Source organism: Felis catus, chromosome B2 (genome assembly GCF_018350175.1).
Source record: "Felis catus isolate Fca126 chromosome B2, F.catus_Fca126_mat1.0, whole genome shotgun sequence".
Taxonomy (NCBI): Eukaryota; Metazoa; Chordata; class Mammalia; order Carnivora; family Felidae; genus Felis; species Felis catus.
In genome coordinates, this window is record NC_058372.1 from 145,979,127 (window position 1) to 146,001,843 (window position 22,717).

Here is a 22,717-nt window from a genome sequence, read left to right on the forward strand (position 1 = left end):
AGGAAATAATTTCATTCTTTCACAATTGGATATGATGTGAGCCGTGGGCATGTCTTATATGCTCTTTATTCAGGTGTGTTCCTTCTATGCCTCATTTGCTGAGTTTTTATCGTGAATGGATCTTGAATTTTGTGCAATTTTTCTGCATTGCTGAGATAATCAGATGTTTATTTTCTTTTGTTCTATTAATAAAATTTATCACATTGATTGATTTATGTTGAATCATCCTTGCATCCCAGGGATAAATCCCATTTGATCATGGGGAATGGTCCTCTTAATTCAGTTTGCTAGTGTTTTGCTGAGCCTTTTTGCATCTTTATTCATTAGGAATATTGGCCTGTAGTTTTGGCTTCTAGTAGTATCCTTTTCTGGTTTGGGTATTAGGATAATCCTGGCTTGATAAAATCAGTTTGGGAGTGTTCCCTCCTCTTTGATTCTTTTGGAAAGTTTTCAAAAGAATTGGTGTTAATTATTCCTTAAACGTCTAGTAAAATTCACCAATTAAGCCATCCAGTTCTGGGCTTTTCTTTGTTGAGAGAGTTTTGATTACTGATAAAATCTTACTAATAACTGCTCTATTCAGATTTTCTATTTCTTCTTGATTCAGTCTTAGTAAGTTGTATGTTTCTACAATTTTTTCCATTTCTTCGCCCTTGTTGGGTTTGTTGGCACATAGTAGTTCACAGTAGCCTCTTATGATCCTTTGAATTTTTGTGGTATCAGTTACAATCTTTCCTTTTTCAGTTGTAATTTGATTAATCTGGGTCCTTTATCTTTTTTCCTTGGTTAGTCTAGTTAAGTGTTTGTCAATTTTGTTTATTTTGAAAAAGAACCAGCTCTTAGTTTGGCTAATCTTTTCTATTGTGTTTTTGTTCTCTATTTCACTTATTTCTGTTCTAATCTTTATTTCCTTGCTTTTGCTAACTTTGGGCTCAGTTCTTTTTTTTTCTAGGTTCTTAAGATGTAGAGTTAAGCTACTTGCTTGAGGCCCTTCTTGCTTCTTGATGTAGGCATTTATTGCTATGAACTTCCCACTTAAAACTGCTTTTGCTGCATCCTGTAAGTTCTAGTATGTTGTATTTCCATTTTCATTTGTCTCAGGAAACTTCTTAATTTCCCTTTCGATTTCTTCTTCAATCCATTGGTTGTTCAGTAGAGTGTTGCTTAATTTCCACATGTTTGATTTCAGTCTTCTTGAATTTGCTAACTCTCATTTTGTGGCCTAATACATGGTCTATACTAGAAAATATTCTATGTGACCTTGGGAAGAATGTGTATTCTGTTGTTAGGGTGTTCTGTATATGTCTCCTATGGCCATTTGGTATATAGTGTTGTTCAAATCCACTATTTCCTTGCTGATTCTCTGTATGATCTTTCCATTGTCCAGAGTACGCAATTATTATCGTATTACTGTCTATTTCTCCTTTTGGATCTGTTAGTTTTTGCTGTATATATTTAGGTGCTCTGATGCTGAGTGCATAAAAATTTACAATTGTTTATCATCTTGATATATTGACCCCTTTATCATTATGTAAGAATGACCTTCTTTGTCTCTTTTTAGCATATTTATCTTAAATTCTATGGGGCGCGTGGGTGGCTCAGTTGGTTGAGCTTCCAACCTTGGCTCAGGTCGTGATCTCACGGTCTGTGAGTTCGAGCCCCGCATCAGGCTCTGTGCTGACAGCTGGGAGCCTGGAGCCTGCTTCAGATTCTGTGTCTCCCTCTCCCCGCCCCTCCCCCGTTCATGCTTGGTCTCTGTCTCAAAAATAAATAAACATTAAAAAAAATTAGAAAAAAAAATTCTATTTTGTCTGATGTAAGTATGTTTCCACCTGCTTTTTTTTTTCTTTCTTTTTGTGGTTACCATTTGCTTGAAATGTCTTTCCTCATCCCTTCAGTCTCATTTATGAGTATCTGTAAGGCTAAAGTGAGTCTTTTGTAAGCAGCATATTATTGGTTGTTGTTATTGTTGTTTTTAATCCATTCAGCCATTCTATGTCTTTTGATAAGACAATTTAATCCATTTATATTTAATTATTGGTAGATAAGCACTTACTATTGCCATTTTGTTAATTGTTTTCTGGTTGTTCTGTAGATCCATTATTCCTTCTTCTCTCTCTCTCTCTCTCTCTCTCTCTCTCTCTAATGTCTTTTGGTATCATTATGCTTTGGCTTCTTTATTATATTCTTTTCTGTAATTATTACAAGATTTTTTTCTCATGGTTACCATGAAATCACATAAATTATCTTAAACCTGTAACACTCTATTCAATTCTATTAACTAGAATTCACAGACTTTTCACTTTTACTTCTCTCTCTCACATTTTAGGTTATTGTTAACAGTCTCTGATTCTTTATATTGTGTAACTAATTACAGATTATTGTATGTATAGTTATTTTTGCTATAATCATTTTTTTAAACTTTTAAACTCAATTTGTGAGTTATGTGCTACTATTGCCATACTGCAGAATCTAACTATGACTATATTTACCATTACCAGAGAGATTTATTCTACCTTTATGCACCTTGTAAAAAGCTGGTCTGGTGGTAATGAACTGCCTTAGTTTGTGTTTGTTTGGGAAAGTTTTTACCCCTCCTTCATTTCTGAAGGACAGCCTCACTGGCTATAGAATTCTTGGTTGATAGATTTCCTCTCAACCTTTTGAATATGTCATCCCTTTCTCTCCTGGCCTGAAAAAATTTTCTATCAAAAAATACACCAGTAATCTTATGGGATTTCCTTTGTTTATAACTTGTGTCTTTTCTCTTGCTGCTTTCAAAATTCTTTCTTTGTCTTTGACTTTTGACAGTTTAATTAAAATGTGTCTCAGTGTAGCCCTATTCAGATTCAACCTATTTGGAGTCCTTTGTGCCTCCTGGATCTGGATGTCCATTTTCTCCCCCAGGTTCAAGAAGTTTTCAGCCATTATTGCTTTAATATGTATTTTCTGTCCCCTTCCCTTTCTCTACAATTCCCACAGTGCAAATATTGTTTCTCTTGATTGCATCCTATAATCCTTGTAGACTTTCTTCACTGTTTTTTTCTTTCTTTTTTGCTCCTCTGATTGGGTAATTTCCAACGTCTTATACTCTGTGTTGCTGATCCTTCTGCATGGTTGAGTCCTCTTTTGAAAGCCTCTATGGATTCTTCAAATTAACCTTTCAACTCTAGAATTTCTGTTTGTTTGTTTTTTGATGGTTGATATTTCCTTATTTTGTCCACCCATTGTTTTCTTGATTTCTTTTAGTTGTCTGTGCTTTTTTTTGTAATGCACTAAACCTCCTTAAGAGAATTATTCTGAGTTCTTTGATAGTTCATGGATCTCCACTTCTTTAGGGTCACTTCTTGGAGCTTCATCAGTTTCCTTTGGTGGTATCCTATGTACCCGTTATGTCATGATCCTTGATTCGGTACACTTGTGTCTGCACATTTGAGTAATGGGGTTTTCCTCCAGATTTTACAGGTTTGCTTTGGCAGAGACAGTTTTTCACTAGTCAGCTCAGTTTGGGTTTCTGGATATATCAGCTGGTAATGTCTGTGGGCAGATGGATCCTGCTATTATGGTATATTTTGGGGTGAGGCAACTGTTTGAGCTCTGAAAACACGGGATGAGGTGTGCCAGTAGCTGAATAGAACTGCTAGTCCGCTTTTCTACCCAAATGAGGTTGTAAGACGGTCTCCGTAGTTACCTGAATTCTCTGGTCATGTTTACTAGATGATCAAGATTGATTACTATATTCAGTAGTAGGCGGGGGTGTGGATTAACTTCCCTGGCCTGGCAGGGCAGCAAGCCAGGTCCCAGTGCCTGCTCAGCTTATTGTTAGGGTCTAAATTAGACTTCAGTGTGCTCAGGTGAGGTCACCAGTTTTGTTCTGCAGACAGGCAAAGCCATGGACTTGATTGTGTTCTAGTGCCACTGTACTTGAATGGCCTATGCAGTTTCCCTTGGGCTCTGGTCAGGATGCCTGGTCAGATAGACTGAAGGCTATATTCAGTGATGAGTGGAACCATTAATTAGATTCCCTGCCTGGGCCCAGCAGGAGAAGTAGCTCTAAAACTGGGAAAGCTCTTTGTTTGTTATCTCAACTCAAGCCAAACCGCATCCCACATTCCCTGGCAGGACCAGGGCACTGGCTTTGCCCTACAGACTCTTGGCTCTGTCTGCCCTTCCCCCAGCTCTAGCACTGCTGGTCTATACAGATTTCAGAAGATGTCACCAACCAGGGCTTGGTGGGGGGGCTCTGTCCTGCCCAGGTAGGAAGGGGAGGGGTCTCTCTAAGCTACTCTTAATTTCCCCAACAGGATCTTCAGTGGGGAGGGGCCAGGAGCTACCCTCAACCTTATCTATGAATTAATCGCCCTGCCCCTACATGGGGGTGGGGGGGGGGAAGATTCCCCACCCACCACTGGCTGTGTTTTGGGAGTTACCTGTTGCATCCAGTTGTTGCCACTAGCCCATCTGCTCAGATGAGCTACAAGGCACTGTCCACAGCGGGTGGGCTCACCACCTTGGCTGGGCACGGGCAGACTGGGCTCTGGGGCTGGCCAAACTCCTCAGTTGAGGATCTGAATCAGGCCAATCCGCACCTTGCCACTCGCTTGCTTCCTGTTCGGAGTGCACCTCTGACTTGGTTCTGCAGATGAGCAAAACCTCGTTGGGATTACTACTTGGGCGCTGCAGATACAGACTTAGTTTGCCAAGATCTGTGTGCTAGTTGGTATAAGTCCCTGCCCCTTCCTCTGACACAGACTCCCAGGGACTAGGCACTACAGCTTTTTCTGCAAGATCGTAGTAGAGGCTCCAACAGAGTGATCCGCGGGACTGCGAGGGGGGAGCTGGGTATTCCTCCTGGGTTCTCTTTTTCCACTGGAAGAACTAGAGGCTCCAGGGGAGACCTCTCCACAGGGTGCCGCACTGGCCTGGGGGAGGGGTAGTCAACATGCCAACATGTCGCTGCTTCTCTTACCCGTGCAGTGCAGTCTGTCCTCCTCTCAGGGGTGCAGGGGGCTGCTTCGGCCTCACCACTGTGTTCTAGAATTCTCTCAGTGGTGTCTTGCTCTTGAATAGCTGTTTCCCCTGTTCTTGTGACGGGGAGCAAAGTCCTGAATGACCTATGTTGCCAGTTTGGGTGAAGTTACTCTGTCATAGTAACTTTTTATAAATCTTTGCCTGGTTGAATTGTTAGCAAAGACGGAGGACACGACCTATACAGTGCCTTCTGTTTCTTTTCTTTTTCTGTGATGTTCCTTGCTTCCCTCTTACTAAATAAGACTACAACGATGAGCCTTGCTTTGTGGAAGCATCAGGTGGTATTCTAGGAAGATCTGGTGACCAGACTGAATTGTCCCTAAGGTACAGCCCGCAGCACCTTCAGCAATGCACATCTTCTCCGGGGTGATGTGTCCAGGCTATCTGGGTGTAAGTGAACAGGTAACTTCTATTGCCTGTTTCTTTCAAATATGACAGTGTTATTTGACTTTCTCCCGACATACCTGTTTTTACAATTTTTTTAAGAGGGATGGGCTTGCTGTAATTTGTTCCTCAGTCAATAACTGTGTATGGGGGAGGGGACAAGTGCGATGACTGGGAAAAAGCTACTCGCAGAAGTCCAAAAAAAATCTCTAGTCTTTCTGATTCAGCAGCATCGAAAAGAAATAAAGACGAAAAGATCAATGCCAGAGTCGAGATTTATTATTATTTTTTAATTCTTCATGTCTGCCACCAGATTCGGTCACTCACTTAATTCAGAAAATTAATGCCAAACCTATTAACAGAACTGGAAGTATTTTTGTAATAACAAACTTGTAAAATCCTTGAAAAAAATCTTTTGATTGGGTTTCCATGAGTTAATGTTTCTAAAGACGAATATGGGGTTTAGATAAAACAAACTACCTAAAGAATCTAATGAGTTTTTTTTAATGATATGACAAACACAGGAAAGGTACAAAATGGCAGTGTTTCCATCCTTTATTTATTAGACAGGAAAGCTAGAAGTACCAAAGTTTGTTTTTCAGTGAAAACTATACACTAAATGTAGCTTGACTTCAACAAATGTAAATTTTAGGAGTTCAAATATATTAGAATTCCATATTATTCTAAGTTCTAGTACCTTTATATGCTGGGTAATGTGAACTAATTTCAAATTCATTTAGATATATCCCTTTCTCTTCTACTAAACTTACATATTTGGATAATATTTCATAAAGTCACTAGGATTTGGTCAATAAGAATTTCTTGTTATTTTAGGTATACTGCCTAATATAAAACTGAAATCAGAAAATATGTTTGATCCTAAAATATATTCAAAATTTTTATCATCTAGAGAACTTCTCATGGCTAGGAGAATTTTTTTTTTTAATTCAAATGGTTACTTCTCATCTGTTTTTCACTATGTTGACTCTATTGAGCCTATCATTTGAATAAACTTTAAAATCAGACACACATCAGCATCTAAAAGTATAAGCTTACCACAAGTCATGGTTGAGCTCTTATGCCCATACCTCTGTACATAAAAATTTGTACTCAATGAATATAAACATGAGTGAAATACCAATTACAGCTTCATGGAAAAGAAATTCTGAGAACAATTTGCATATCGGATTTTCACTATACCTCTATTTTGTGCTCACATGAGGTAATTAAAAAATAGCAATTATTTATAAAATTCAAAGGTCCTAAGAGTTGACCACAATATAGGTCATTATGAGGTAGTCTAAAATAACTCCCCAAAATATTAAGGGTCTTCTTTGTTTCCTTCTTCAATTCATATTTGCTATTAACAGGAGATTAATGTCTACCAAAATCTTTGGCTCACCTCTCCCCCCTTGAGTTACCCCATTTCTTCTGGTTCAAAGTGTTATTGTCAAAAAATACGATGAAAGTTTTTATAAGCAAACTGGTAATTTTGCATGGATTACTTTTTTTTTTTTTATGTTAAGTCCAGTAATTTTGTTAAAATAAGACCCAGTGTTGGTCTCTCAGGATTACATTTTTGGGGGATATGATTCTACTTTTCAATGTGTACCTTTGAGTTATTTTTTTTTAGGAATGTTTTCTTGAATTACAATATTTTAGTACATGTTCTTTTCTACTGCTCTGGGTTTCTTCTCTGTGAATTTATCTGTGGTTGAGTCTATTTTCCTATCTTCATCTGTCACTCTCTAAATCCAGTTCCATCACTCTCTGTGGACTTTTTATATTTCATATTTTCCTCCTTTTCATCTTCTACTTTTTTAAACTATTATCTGCTGTAACTATTCTTTCTTGTATGTTTTTTTACAACTTAGGGTGTCTTTCTTTTTTTTAACATTTTAAATGCCTTTTGGAGTTCTATCACTTCATGTTTTAATTGTTTTTCTGACTCTTTTTTTTAATGTCTTCTATCACTTAAAACCTATTTTATCTTGTTTTGAAACATTAGCTTGCAAATTCTTCTAGATGGGGATATGTGTTGTTAGCATGCTTTTATTATCTGTAAAGACATTATCATGCCCCTTAATATCTTTTAAAAAATGTGATTTTTATGTTGGCTTGACAATTCTTTTCTATCTCCCTGCCTTTTAGAGAGGAGGAGTAGGTCAAGCCAGCTTTTCTAGTTCCACAGCTCCAGACCTTCCTCTTCCGTCTCTACCTACAACCTGGTTAAAAAAAATGTCATTGTACTTTTTATAATCTGCCTTCTCTCCTGTCTTGCCCTTCTCTAAGTTGGACATACTCTTTCCTTTCCTCCTCTGCCCAATTTGGATGCTATTCCTGGGTGGAAGGCTTTATACTGGAAAGGACCTAAGGGTATTTTAGGTTCAAGAAACCTTTCAGGGGCACCTGGGTGGCTCAGTCGGTTAAGTGTTTAGCCTTGGCTCAGGTCAGGATCTCAGGGTTTGTGTGTTTGAGCCCCCCAGCGGCGGGCTCCCTGCTGTCAACACAGAACCCGCTTTGGATCCTGCTTTGGATTCTCTCTCTCTCTCTCTCTCTCTCTCTGCCCCTCCCCCCTCGAAAATAAATAAACATTAAAAAGAAAAAGAGAAAAAAAAAGAAAAAGAAACCTTTCAGATTCTTTCCCAGACCCCTGTCACTGTCCATGATCAGGAGTGACCCAAATCTCTCCTAGATTCACAGGCCGCCGTACTTTGCTTCCAGCATCTGCTGGTGAAGTTTCAGTCCTTGGGTCACCAGACACCCTTTGCTGCCCCCGCTAGGGCCGCCCCGGCCTCCTGCACAGCTGCTGAGGCCACAGCCACTGGCCCCGCCCATGAAGGTTCTGGGGGCCACGGGGCACCTTGTACACAGTTTAGTTTGAGCTTTTGTACATAGGCCTGGGCTTAGCTGTCTCATTTGCTTTCTCTGTTTTCATAAGGGGATCGGGAGAGATTCGAAACTACCACTGTCGTATTTCCTGAATTCTTCCCCTTTCGCCTATAGGCACTGACTCCTGTGCTGAAAGCAGTAGCTTAGGAACTTCAAGCCTGAATTTTCTCAAGGTAAATAAGACCTCCTCAACTTGAGCAAAATGAGGGCAAAATGGGCATTCCAGGTATGTTTGGCAAGATAGATGGCTTTTTACTGGCAAAAAGAAAAAAAAAAAGAAAAGAAATCCTTAGAGGATCCTAATTATGGTAAATAATTACTCAGAAACAAGTTGCCCTTCATTTAAGCTGTCAGGATAGCAACGTGAAGAAAACATCATACTTCCAGTCTCTACCAGTTCGGGGGGTGGTGCCGTCCTGACGCTGAATGCCAAGAGCACAGGCCAGCTGTTACAAAATTTAATTAAAACAGTTTTGATAATTAGCACAACTTGTTTTGGATGTGAAAATATTTCTTGTGTGAATATACCGGTCACCTTGTCAGTTATGGGGGGAGAGGAGAAATGCTGCAACATATGGAGCTGTGAACCAGTTATTTAAAAAACAAAAAAAACAACCCACAACTTGGAAGTGCTCTTGAACTATCCTCCATTCTTTGTCACCCTCATGAAAACAGGAAAAATAAAACCAGCCATGCATATCCCCCCCAATCTGATTCATGGATATACTTTAAGAGACAAGTGACATTCTGCTGTATTTAAAATTCTTTTGATTGAAATTAATGGAAAAAGGGTCGCCTGGGTGGCGCAGTCGGTTAAGCGTCCGACTTCAGCCAGGTCACGATCTCGCAGTGGGTGAGTTCGAGTCCCGCGTCAGGCTCTGGGCTGATGGCTCGGAGCCTGGAGCCTGTTTCCGATTCTGTGTCTCCCTCTCTCTCTGCCCCTCCCCCGTTCATGCTCTGTCTCTCTCTGTCCCCAAAATAAATAAACGTTGAAAAAAAATTAAAAAAAAAAAAAAGAAATTAATGGAAATGAACCCAAGCCAGTTTAAGCAGCAGATATTCTATGCCCTTCAGTCCCACACTTCAGTCCCACTTCAGTCCATGCCTTCAGTCCCACAGCCCACATGAGGATCTCAGTGTAGCTATTTCCTAGCTATGACTTACAGTAATCTTTCTTAGTATTGTCATATTCCTACTTTTATTTACTGAAAGAATAACATATCATGTGGACAATTTTCCCCCCATTCAGTATTTTATTCTGAAAGGTCCATTGCTTTCAAAAAGTATTTTGCTATCCAAGCTCAGTATTACAACTGTTCTAAAAATGTCACATTTGGGGGGCGCCTGGGTGGCTCAGTCAGTTAAGCGTCAGACTTCGGCTCAGGTCATGATCTCACGTTCATGAGTTCGAGCCCTGCGTCGGGCTCTGTGCTGACAGCTCAGAGCCTGGAGCCTGCTTGGGATTCTGTGTCTCCGTCTCTCCCTGCCCCTCCCCCACTTGTGCTCCCTCGTTCTCTCGTGCGCTCTGTCAAAGAATAAGTAAGCATTTAAAAAAATTTTTTTTCAATTAAACATTTAAAAAAATTGTCACATTTAGAAAGAAGAAGACAGAATGTCATGCCTGCTTCTTACTGTCCAGTACTGCTAACACTTGCCATCATCAATCGACAAAATACCTGCAATAAATTCTGGTTGTCTCTTCCCAATCCTTGCTGTCGGCACCTGTGGCTTCAGTTAATTCCTGCCCGCACCCCTCCCTCAATGGCTTCACAGTCTGATTATCCGACTGTCTTGATTTTCTTTAAGCTTCTTGTCAGGGTTCTTCCCTCTGCGTGCCCAGCATATGGTCCTTGGGCCCCTTACTGTTCACTATAAATGCTTTCCCTGGTCACCTATCACCTCAGCCTCTGTTTCCCGAGTAAGTCCCCAGATCACTTACCCAGGTGTCTCCTGGGCATGGCCACTTCACTTGGGTGGGGCATAGCAGCTACTCAGAACCTGCCAAGTCTGTGAGGGAAATCGTGGCATCAGATGCCCCCGTCGCAGACCTGTCTGCCATCATTGTCCCCCATCTGGGTTACTCAACAGCACCACACACATCATGGGCTTGATCGTGGGCTCTTCCTCACACCCACTTTTAAATCTTTTACAGCTGTCTCCTAATTATCTCATTTCTCATTCCCATCTCCTCAGTCCCCTGATGAGCATCTTTCCGCTTCCTTCTTAATGAAATAGAAACTGCCGATGAGGACCTTCATAACCCGGGTCCAGCTCTTCTCTCAAAATTGCCCCCCACCTTCTAGCCTAAGCCTCAGCCACCCTGAACCCCACAGTCCCACAAGAGCAATGCTCGTGGACATTTCCGTCTTTCCTCTCCTGCCCGGGATGCTCTTCCTGACTCAAAGGGAGCCTGTCTCCCATCATTCTTAACTGACTGAGCCACCCACGTGCCCCCTGTCTCCCATCATTCTGAGTTAAGTGTCCTTCTTCTACACGCCAAAAGCTTAAGGCTCCTTTTTGTAACTCCTAATTTTATTGTAACAATATCTCATAAATGCCCATTTTTATACCCCTAAACATTTGAATTTTTCTTTTAGAACTCTTCCTTTAAAAGAGCAGTTATATGCAGCCAACTAATGATGAATGATCTGCTGACAGGCTGTGCCTGATAAGTTTACTGGTGCTTATAACAGCCATCTGAATTCTGTCCGGCCCAGCTAGGTAAAGGCCTGCTGTTGGTCACAGGAAGGAAAATGGATTCAAACAATTTCAAGAAGAATGGGGCCAGAGACCCGTCTATTCATTTTAAGTTCCAGCAAATATTCCTTGAGCATCTACAAGGTGTTCAATAATGTGCACTGTACGAGAAATTGGGAATTTAATGATAAATGAGACAGACTTAGACCCTGCTCTCGTGGAACTTGCAATCTGAGGAGCAGGAGAAACAGATGAAATAAACAAATAAACACATTATTGCATAATTGTAGACGAGACTGTGTATCACATAGCAAGAGAATGGTCATTGTCTCCAGCTGAGTTCTTTGTAGCCTCAGGGTCCTCCCTGGGCTTCCATGATCCCCTCACTGGTGAAAGCACGGGTCGCCCTTCCCCCTGCCTGAGAGAGTGTCCACCTCATGGTAAGATGCCAAGGATAACTTGGGAGAGATGATGACAGCTAGGGGCCTCCTGGTTGTGGTGTGGAAACTGGGGGTGGGGGGGCGTGGGGAGGATGATTCTTCATGGAGCATCTTTGTATAGAACTTGCTTCTCACCAACACAAACGTCCCAAGACTCACTGAAATCCAACTAAGTAGGCTGCATGCCAATTCTAATTACCTGCTCCAGTGATTCATCCATTATTATGTGTAATAGAATTAACTGCAGCACTGAACCCACACTTTCGTGGATTATTTGCCATTTTCCTCACAGTTTTCAACATTTTAAAAATCTATGTGTCAAGTCAGAGATTTAGGAATAATGAGGTTTCCTTAGATTCGTCCTGGGTCACGATTTACTTATAAAAAGTTGACAGTGAATTTGCTTAAATAATTTCCTGCTTCCTTTTCCTGATACTTCTTTCCTATAAAGAGAGAAGGGAGAAATTTTTGTGAGCATCTGTCCCCAAGGGCTACCATTCTCAGCAATCTTGATGATTTTTTTTCATATTTTTTACTTTTGTTGAAGAATCACAAAGCATCTAGATCTTATTTTGAAGTAAATGAAAAAGTTAACATGTCTATTTAGCTTTCCAAGCAGTTCTGTTTGTCTTTGGCAATTCTCTGATGCTGAGTAAAAACCACTATTTTAAGCAAATCACTTTGTGTAATTTTGAGAGTAAAATGTGGATGAAGTTTGCTGCAAGCATAAAAAATCAGCACAGTTAGGACTTATTTTTTCCCCTGAATTTCAAATCTGAGGCTTTGCCTTTGATTTGTGGGGAGAAGAACTAGGCAGTGCCGAGTTTTCAGTTCCTGTCCAGCGTCTGGGGGACACTGGTTCTTTCCCCAGAAGCTTCCAGGGCCGGACTGGGAAGCAGCCACCTCGGAAGGGAAGCGTGGCCAGAAGGGTCCCCACACTCCGCAAAGGGCCCAAGTGAAAGCTCAGAGTTTGTTCAGTAAATGCAGATGGATGGCCAGTTTAGACAATTAATAGCAAATGACAAAAAAAAAAAAATCTTTTTTAAACCACTTAGATAAGGAAGAACCACATATTTTATGTTTATCTCACTGGAGGCCTTGTGTGAGAATCAAGAAATTCAAACCCAGAGGAAAAGAATGATACGTATTTAGCCAGCCTGTGTCCTTCCACTTCAGACAATAGTCAAGGAAATCTCTCTGCCTCCCTGCTAATTTCACATTTATACGATAGAGAGTTGTTAAAATTATAATTCTAGCTGCCACTCTTGTCCTTTTGCACAGTGAATGGAATTTGTGTGATAACAGACATTATTGAATATTATACTTCCCCACAAATTATTCCAGTGCCGTTTAACTATTACTATTATATATAACATGACCTTTCTAACTGTGGCATTGCTTGGATAGAACGATTTTATAAAATGATTAAAGCATTTGTAATACCATTGAACACGAAATCACACAAGAGCAAGATATATGCTAGATAAGAAAAAAAAATTGGAGGAAATGTTTCAAACAAACACATCAGAGTCCTGCTGTTACTTTTGTGTGGTGACTGTAGTGACATGTTGGGACAGGGGGCAAGGGTTCCCCAGAGGTCACCCCCATGTTCTCCCATCAGACTCTTATCTCAGGTAAGTATCCATTAACTCACTTTTGTTCTCCATTTAGCCGTTAGCTCCTTGGGGGGAGGGAGGATTGGGCCTGTCCCATACCAAGGACATCTAGTTGAGCACATGGGAACACAATGTTAGTATTTGGCGACTGACTAAAGTATTTCACAGCTGGAAACCTCAGGAAAGACACACATGCCAAGGCACACAGGGACCAGGTACAGAGATGTCACAGCAAATTTAGGATGATCCAGAAGCTTCTCCCTAGGCCTAGTCTGCTGCAGGTTGTCTGCTGGGATTGTATACCTGCTGAAAGGGATAGGTGGGTCATCTCTCACCAGAACTTCAGGGTAAATAATAGTACCCTCCTATGCTTCCTACAAAAGAGAGCACTCAAGATGAACCGTTGACCCACTGGGTTTGTGTGAAAGGTGCCTGCGTCCTTTAAAAGCTATAGTGGGTTTAAATGAAAATGCATGTAATTTGAGGAGGAGAAATTTATTTTTTATCTGGGCTGGAAATAGAGTGACTCTGGTTACATCTATTTGTTTCATGCAAACTCTGCTGGCAGGCATTCTGCATTTATCTGAGGTTTGCAGAACACTTTTTTTTTCTCAAGGTACGTCTGACTGCTCTTGGTTTTTTCATCTTTCAATACTGAGATCTAATTTCTGTACAATATCATGTTCATTACACTGAAAATTGTGCTATATTTAATGATGCAAGTAAATTGAAAAGTAGGGTGAAATCTGGAAGCATTTCTGCCTTAAAATCACTGTTTCAAAATCTCAAATGAATTTCTAGAATTAATTTAATGCCCCTTGTCTATGTTATGGGAACATTTTCAAGGTGATTCTTGGTGTACTTTTTTAACCTCACATGAATAAAAGAAATCCTAATATAGTGTGTTAGAATGTCAGCTCCTTAATTCTTGTCATTCAGTTTCCAAGAGATATAACAACCCAACCCCACAGTTAGACAAGGACCCTCTGGGTTTTCCCCTGGAAGATGTCGGGTCAGGTTCAGCAAAGACGAGTTCAGGCGTAACCTCTGTCAAGGTCCCTCCATGCCTTTCATGGCCAGTCTGAGATGACAGAGCAAAAATGAGAAGGAGCACAGGTCCATCCCGTAGCATTTAGCAGGATATGACTCCTGAACACGCATAAAGCAAGCCACACTTACTTTTCATTCGTGTTAATGCACAAACAGGTGTCTGTTTGGTGGCTCCGCCCACTTCTGCCCCCATCTCTGTTCCTACTGTCTTCATCTGGACCAAGCTTCCCGTGATCCTCTGCCCTAAATCGGGGGAAGAGATAAGAGCATGAACACCACACGAGGATACCCGTGGGCCAGTGCTGAAGTCCGCGGGCTTGCGTCACTTGCTCCCACACTGACTTGTCTGGAAGTCAGTCACATGGCCAACCGAATCCCCACAGAAGGCTGGGAGTAGTTTAAGAGTAAACACATTATAATCAACCAGAGAATTATAAGCAGAAAAAATTAAATTATACCTGATTGGGAGAAGTCTATCTCAGATCATCTGTTGCAGGGTTCGTATCTAAACGTCACAGGTGCCTGAGAATCTCTCCTCTTAGAGTTTTCATTTTTTTAGGTCTCTCTCTCTCTCTCTCTCTTTTAGTTTAAAAGCTGCTATTTCAAGATCATGGAAGGTGTCTAAGTATCTAGTAAGTATCTAGAGGCACTCTGGGGCCATTCTAGGGCTTAAGTCACATCTTCCCAACTTAGGTTTTGGTCATCTCACCCCTCCCTTGGCCCACAGAGGGCAGAGTGAAACACAGGTCCTAATACAACCGGTCCTTAGAATCCTGGAGCCCCGGGAGAGAGTGCGGTGTCCATGAAGGCCAGCCTCAGTGGCTCACATTGTACCACTGCTCTCTGTTCTGCTGCTGAGCAAAACTCCGGACCCACAGTATTTTCAATTTAATTAACTGATAAAAATTCTATTTTTTGTATGAAGCTTAAACTGTTGAAAATACCTTCATGAATATAAGGATATCGGTAGTGCTTTCCTTAATACAAAATTATAATCTTTATCAGGCCAGGTACGTGCTAAGGGGGAGCACTGCAGTCATCCCAATTATGTTTCTTGTGTCCAGCTAAGCCAGTCCAGTTCCAAGTCTCACTTTTGGAGTAATGTAAAAACGTTCTTACAAACTTGTAAGCAGTGTCATTTTATAACCCCCCAACTGAGGTAAACAGCATAATGCCCCCCACAAGAAGCTGTGAATGCCCTAAACCCCAGAACCTGTGACTATGTTACCTCCGTGGTAAAAGGGACTTTGCAGTTGTAATTAAATTAAGGATCTCGAGATGGGGAGATCGTCCTGGGTTATTCAGCGAGACTCAATGAGCACAGCAATCGATGCCTACAAAAGGGAGGCAAGGAGGTCGAAGGTAGAGGGGAGATGTGACAATGGAGCAAGGGTCAGGTGATGTGCTTTGAGGAGGGAGGAAGGCGAGGTGAGCCAAGAAACGCCAGCAGCAAAGAAACATTTTTCCAGAACCAGTGCAACTCTGTCCACACCTTAATTTTAGCCTCTAAGACATAGTTTGGACTTCTGACCTTCAGAATGATAAGACAATAAATTCACGTTGTTTTAAATTACTAGGTCTATGGTACGTCATTACAGCAGCAATAAATGGCACAAACTGTTCCAGGCCAGCTTCTCTGAGTACATCACGGTCTATTTGTGACTATCTTTCTAATTCTTTAGGTTACTATCTGTAGTAGACCCTTTTATTTATTTTTTTTTCAACGTTTTTTTTTTTGTTTTTTTTTTTTTGTTTTTTTTTTTGGGGGGGGGGGACAGAGAGAGACAGAGCATGAACGGGGGAGGGGCAGAGAGAGAGGGAGACACAGAATGAGAAACAGGCTCCAGGCTCTGAGCCATCAGCCCAGAGCCCGACGTGGGGCTCGAACTCCTGGACCGAGAGATCGTGACCTGGCTGAAGTCGGACGCTTAACCAACTGCGCCACCCAGGCGCCCCTAGTAGACCCTTTTAAAAAGGACCTTGCCACCAACTATTCTCTTTTATCACCAATGGATAAAAATAGTAAGAGGCAAGGGGCGCCTGGGTGGCTCAGTCAGTTAAGCTTCCAACTGTGGCTCAGGTCTGTGAGTTCGAGCCCCGCATAGGGTTCTCTGCTGACAGCGTGGCTCCCGCTTCGAATCTTCTATCCAGCCCCCTTTACCCCTCCCCTGCTGGCTCTCTCTCTCTCTCTCAGAAATAAACAAAATAAAGATTAAAAAATAGTAAGAGGCAATTGTGATAAATATATTTGCATTGCTGGTGATTTGGATTGAATTGTTTAGAAGCAGATTTTTAGTTAATCCTATGGGGGAAAAGGAGAGGGAGTGATTCTGAATTTTCTTAGATGTTAAGAAATAAACAAAAATTCGTTTACTTTTTTGCTTCTGGGTGTTTGTATATCTGGTTGGTGATTTCTGGAGGTTCTGCAGCCATTTTGTGATCAGGAGGGGATTCAGCTGACCCCTGATAGAGACATAGAGGACAGCTAGAAACAAGCTGGCTCTTTGATGGCATTGACTGGTTTTGAACCAGTCAATTAACTAACCAACTGTGAAGCTGTCTAACTTGGGACTTCTTGACTCATGGCCCTGAACCAGCTTTTTTAATACATCTAAGTATGCATTTGTTGGTCATAACTTCAGACACCTTGCAGCAGTATATGGAGGGGGAGGGTCGTGTGGGAGGAAAGTAATTGTGAACAAGATAAAGTGAAAGGAAAAACAATGTTGTAAATGATACGTGCCAGAAATTTTGTAAAACTGGGAGGAAAATCAGCTTCAATAGCTTTGGTAAAATAAACCATTGTAGTCATTTCATGGTTTACATTTTCTTATTTCTGTTTATTTTTCCTTTTACCTCATTTAGTACGAATGAGAGGACGTCTTGTGTGGTGTAAAATGCATCATCAGAATCATGGGCATCACTGTTAAATATTCAACTGTACCGGTGTGTTAGAAGGACAGAGTATCAGAGCAGTACAGAGACAGTTTGAATACTCTGTGGATTCGTGTGGCCAATCAAGTTATGTTACATAATATGCATTTTATGCGAAAAACAGACTTCTCTATATGTATAGAATTAGTCAAAATTCTAGTAAGATACAGTAAGTCACCACATAAAGTTTCCTGTGTCTTGTGAGAGCAGATCATATACTTTTCTACCCAATTCCACATTCAGGGATTTCAAGTTGGTAGCTTGAAACTGGCCATGGTGGGAAATTTTACACCACAGAAACCAACAAATGCTATTAATCTAAGTTCCCCTCCCCGAAAGCCAGTTGCTACACATTTACAGCACCCCACTGGGAGCAAGGACAGGAAAGATGGTTTCTACCATCATGGGTGATTTTAATTTTAGTTACTTTGGGTGGTGCCATATTCCCAATCATAATGTAATGGCATGATTAATATTTTAATTTGCTAAATCAATCTACTCAAATTTGCTGAATCGATCTACTAAAATTAATTGCTAATGCTGATAGTACTTTGTAAGGCTGAAGGCTTAACTATCTGAAGCACTTTTTCAAACTTACCCTGTTCAATTTTCCTTTTCCATTATTTTTGTCTTTCTGTATAGAAACTGTCTAGACCATCAAGAATTAGTACTCAGGGACTCTTTAGTTCTCCTGTTTCCCTAGTTCTGACCTTCAAGAGACTTGTGTGAAGGCTATACCCTGTGCTGAGTCTAACAAACAGCAGTATTCTGGAAACTGCTAGGCAGCTTATTGTGGGTCATAACATGTAACCCTGGATGGAGGCAGGATCTAATAGAACTAATAATCTGGGCCTTGTTCGACACACACCATGAACTGAAAGTAGAGGGGACTAACTGAAATCAAATGTCCCTCTCAGTTGAAAAGAGAACAATGAACCTAAATAAGTTAGGATTGATGAGTGGGCAATTCAATCACTCCCTGCCTTTGGGCAAGTCATTTTACCCTAAATGGAATTCTGGTTCTCACTTGTGAATCAAAAGTGGGTTGAAATGAATGATTTAAAATCATGCAAAATGACATGTAGCTCCCAGATGACTAAATCCAGGAGGTCTGAAACCAATACTTGCTTGACATATTTTGTGGAAATTCCCAGAACAACAACAACAACAAAAAAACCCTAAAATAAAGGACATTTGATCCAGAGAGGATAGAGTAAATTAATAAAAGAGTAGTTTATTCATTCATTTATTTACTCATTTTTTCCACCCACCCATCAATTTCCCAAGGTCTATGTGACAGATGCTGTGACATACTAACTTCTGGGTCAGATGTCAAACAGACATAAAGAGAGACAGACCTAGTAAGAGAGGCAAATTATAAACAGTGTGTGTGTGTGTGTGTGTGTGTGTGTGTGTGTGTGTATGCGTGCGCGCATATGTGCATTCACACATGTGGGGAGAGGTACCGAGTGGTGATGAGAATAAATGCCTCCTACATGCAAAACATTGTAACCCTCTTTATTGTCTGTAATTGTTATTTTCTTGCTTTAGAGATTCCATTTCCATCATGAGATCCGGGAGGTGGGAGAAGAGAGAGAGAGAAGGATTTGGAACTGATCCTGTCTCAGTGTTTCATTTCCCTTCCTCCCCTCTCTCCTTCCCAGTTGCTGTCACCGGGGTGTGGGAGGAAGTTTAGATGGCCTCATACCGGTCCCCTGGAGCATGTACAGCCTCATGTGGCCTTTGTCACTTCACTTCCCCAGGCGTTCAGTTGAGCTTGTTGGTCACCTCACAAGGTTCATGGGTGTGGGACTCTGTCCTTGTACCTGTTGTGGAGGAATCTATAGTAGGAATTGGCCCTTGGTCTATTCTCTTGGCCCTGATGATGCTTGGTGGCTTCTTTTTTTTAATGTTTTTTAAAAATCTTTGTTGTTGTTGTTGTTGTTGTTGTTTTGAGAGAGAGATAGAGACAGAGCATACGAGCATGGGAGGGGCAGAGAGAGGGGGAGAGAGAGAATCCCAAGCAGGCTCTGCACTGTCAGTACAGAGCCTGATGTAGGGCTGGGACTCGCAAGTTGTGAGATCATGACCTGAGTGGAAACCAAGAGTTGGACATTCAACTGACTGAGCCACCCAGACGCCCCTGATGGCTGCTTCTGAAGCTGGGTGGCTGGCTCACAAGGGTGCCGCTGAGATTCACCTGTGTCTGCTAGCCTGTCTCTAGCTTTGACTTGTCACTTCCAGTCTCCGTTGTGTTTTGAAACTTCCCTGGGCTATGTCTAAGAAGACAGGTACAACAGGCAACCACTATTATTTACCAATATGCTCATGCACCCTAGAATGTTCCCCAACCCTCACTGGTTGTTTATAACATACCCACATGCAAATACACAGGCCCATGCACCTACACGCACACGTGCAAATATAGAGACCTGTGTACCTACACACACACATACAAATACACAGGCCCATGCACCTACATGCACACATGGAAATACACAGGCACGTGCACCTACACGCAGATGTTCAAATACACAGGCACGCACACCTACACATACACACAAAATACAGAGGCACGTGCACCTACACGCCCACATGCAAATACACAGCCATGTGCACCTACATGCACACGTGCAAATACACAGGCACACACACCTACACACACGTACAAATACACAGGCCCATGCACCTACACACACACATGCAAGTACACAGGCCTACGCACCTACACACACACATGAAATACACAGGCCTGTGCACGTACACACACACATGCAAATACACAGGCACGTGCATCTACACACACATGCAGAACTTCCATCCTGAGTGGGGGTAGGGTTTCTGGGGCTCTAATGCTGACAGTTCTTCATTTCCCCATCTCCCCACCTCCCCATCTCCCCATCTCCCTCTCTCTACTGCCCCTTCCCTACTCCTTACCTTCCTTCTTTCTCTTGCTTCCCTACTCCAACCAAAAAGGCAATAGGAGGTCTAGTTTATATCACTAAATAGGTAAATATTTGAGCATACTTTTAACAATCACCATGTAATTGTAGTACAATGCGTCCGATGCTATCGTAGAAAAGCAAAGTGATAATGGTAACGATTAACATGCACCTGACACTGTTCTAGATGGTCTGCATGAATGAACTAATGTATTATTTACAGCAGACAGTTTAAGTATGTGCTATTATCATCCCCATTTTAACATCATTGAGGCGACTTGTCCAAGGACATGCAGGTACTTTAGTGGCAGAGGCAGGGAGAGGATTGGGATTTGGGCTCCAAAACGTACACTCTTCACTGCCATCAGATGACTGTGGATAAACAGCCAAATGGAAATGTACTCCACGAAAGTAGGACATATTCAGCAAAGAGTGAGGTATTTGGTATAATTCGAACTTAGGTTGTGGGAGCAAAATGTCAGAACGTTAAGCTGGAAAGGGAATTTGGGGACAGAGTCTTTACCATAGCAAAAAGCTTGTGATATATCCTGCATACCCCTAGCAAAGGACATTTGGAAGACAAGTAACATAGAATAATTTTTTTAAAGAAGAGTCTGAAGACTGGACAAAACAGTAGAGAGATTGGTGTTGAGGGATCATCTGAGAATCTGCCCATTGATTAATTCGTTCAACAAATACGAATGGCCTATACACCGGGAATGAAGATGAAATGTTACAGACTGGAAAAAAATGGGTCGATCATGGCATCCAGAGCTCACAATTTAGTGAGGGTGACAGAATGTAGGCAAATATATAAGCACAACAAATGTCCTCATAGCGGCACCTGCAAAATACCGTGGTTTCTTTCTCCCGAGAGAGAGTGAGGAGGCTTTCTGAGCTGGGTGCAAAGGTATGTTCCATGGAAACTGAAAATAGTTGAACACAATTAGGTTCCTTTAAGTGTGGCAGTAAAATAATGGATCCCATTTGCCTAATATACCCAAGTTCTTGATAAACATGAAATATTTTGCATATCAGGTACCTTAGTTGACCATGTATGTTTACAGTGACATGAGTATTCAGCAACCATCGCTTTAGAGTATTTGATTTACTCCCCAACCCAAAACAATCCATTCATTCGGCAGATTTTTAAGACTCAGAGGAGGCAGGTGACACCAGGTATCAGTGGAGAGCCAAACACAGTTCCTCCCCTCAGGGAACACACAAACATATCTTCGTAAACTTTGTTGCAGCTGAAACACGATGGCATCACATCATCTGCACAAGCGGCCATGTGAAATTAGTAACAGAAGGCAGTAAACACAAAGTCTAGAGAACGCAGGAGCAGAGAGAATAGGAGGTACAAAAACTTTAGAGATAGACCAGGAACGCAAGGAAAATCCTAAATTGCGATGCTTCATCTTCTCTAGGGAAACCGTCTTAGCAGACACGGAAAAGGCAGGGTTTATTTTAAGAAGAGAGATACTGCATCCCCAAATTGGGTAATGAGGAGAATGAGAATGACCCTTCCACTGTGGTTTTGAATTTTCTCTGTAACCCTCACCGACTTGAGGGAAATAGCCTTCATGCTGCGTGCCAAGAAGTTCTGTCTGTCTTATGATAAAGAAAGCATAGCAACATTTTAAAAACTCTGCTTTGATATCGTGATTTAAGATGATGCTTGTTTCCAGAATTACAGCCTGGCAGACAGATTGTATATTTTCCCACATGTCGTCGGTATACAATGCTAGAATGTCAAAATAACTTGATTTTTAAAATATCATGTTTTCTACAAAAGAAGTACACTTAGTGATGTGGCCCAAGGTTAAACTCAGAAGCAGAGATTCTATAAGACAGATGATAGTTTCTCATTAAAAAATTGGCAGCGGTTTTAGTTGATAAATGCAGTATCAATAATTTTACGGGCTGTTACTTAACAGGCCAATACGTACATTTTTTGTAATTTGAGAAACAATCTTATTGTCACGCTCAAATAGAATACATTTTACAAAGTACCGTGTTACTTTAATGAAGATGAGATCTTCAACATTTTATGTTTTTATCCCCTAGATTTATTGGTCTACCATGCAAACCCAGAAAGAGGGTGTCATTTTCTATAAAGATATTCTGACCTCCTTGAAAGTCCCCCGAATCACCGGCAGACGTTGATGCGTGCCCTGTTTTAACCTGTGAGCTCTCTGGGCTCCGTGTTCTGTGTCCTTCACAAATGACCTCTGTTCTTCAATCACTTTAGACAAAGATGACAGCAGGACCAGGCTAGTTTAAGAAAATGTTGGCACAGCCAAAAGAAGATCCTTTTTCTCTCTACAAAGGGAACACATCAAAATGTAAAGACCATGGTAAATATAGAGGAAGTTGACTGACAACTGCAGTTTGCAGAGAAGTAACTCAATAATGAAGACAAAAGAGAGCTCTTTGGTGGCTGTTTTATAGCCCACATCTATTGTTCCCTGTGTTACCCAGGCACTGTTCTTAGCTATTTATATGCACTAGCTCACCGCATTCCCTAGGCAGTAGGCACGTTGTTGTCCTATTTTGCAGAGAAGGAAACTGAGGCCTAGAGGGACCGAGTAGCTTGGCCGCGTCCGTCCACTAGTGAGGGAGGAGTGGGACTCTGGAGTCGGAACCCTTTGCCCTCCGTCCTCACTGAGAAGCCACAGCACATGTCAGCAACTTGCCTTACACATCCAAACACGGGATCGGGCTGGCC

At 41.5% G+C, this 22,717-nt stretch overlaps 1 protein-coding gene across 2 annotated transcripts in view; it reads left to right on the forward strand.

Annotated features, from left to right (window-relative positions):
* PACRG (parkin coregulated) overlaps positions 1–22,717 on the forward strand; it is a 513,250-nt gene that overhangs the window by 245,206 nt on the left and 245,327 nt on the right. The gene's annotated exons all lie outside the window — the stretch shown is intronic.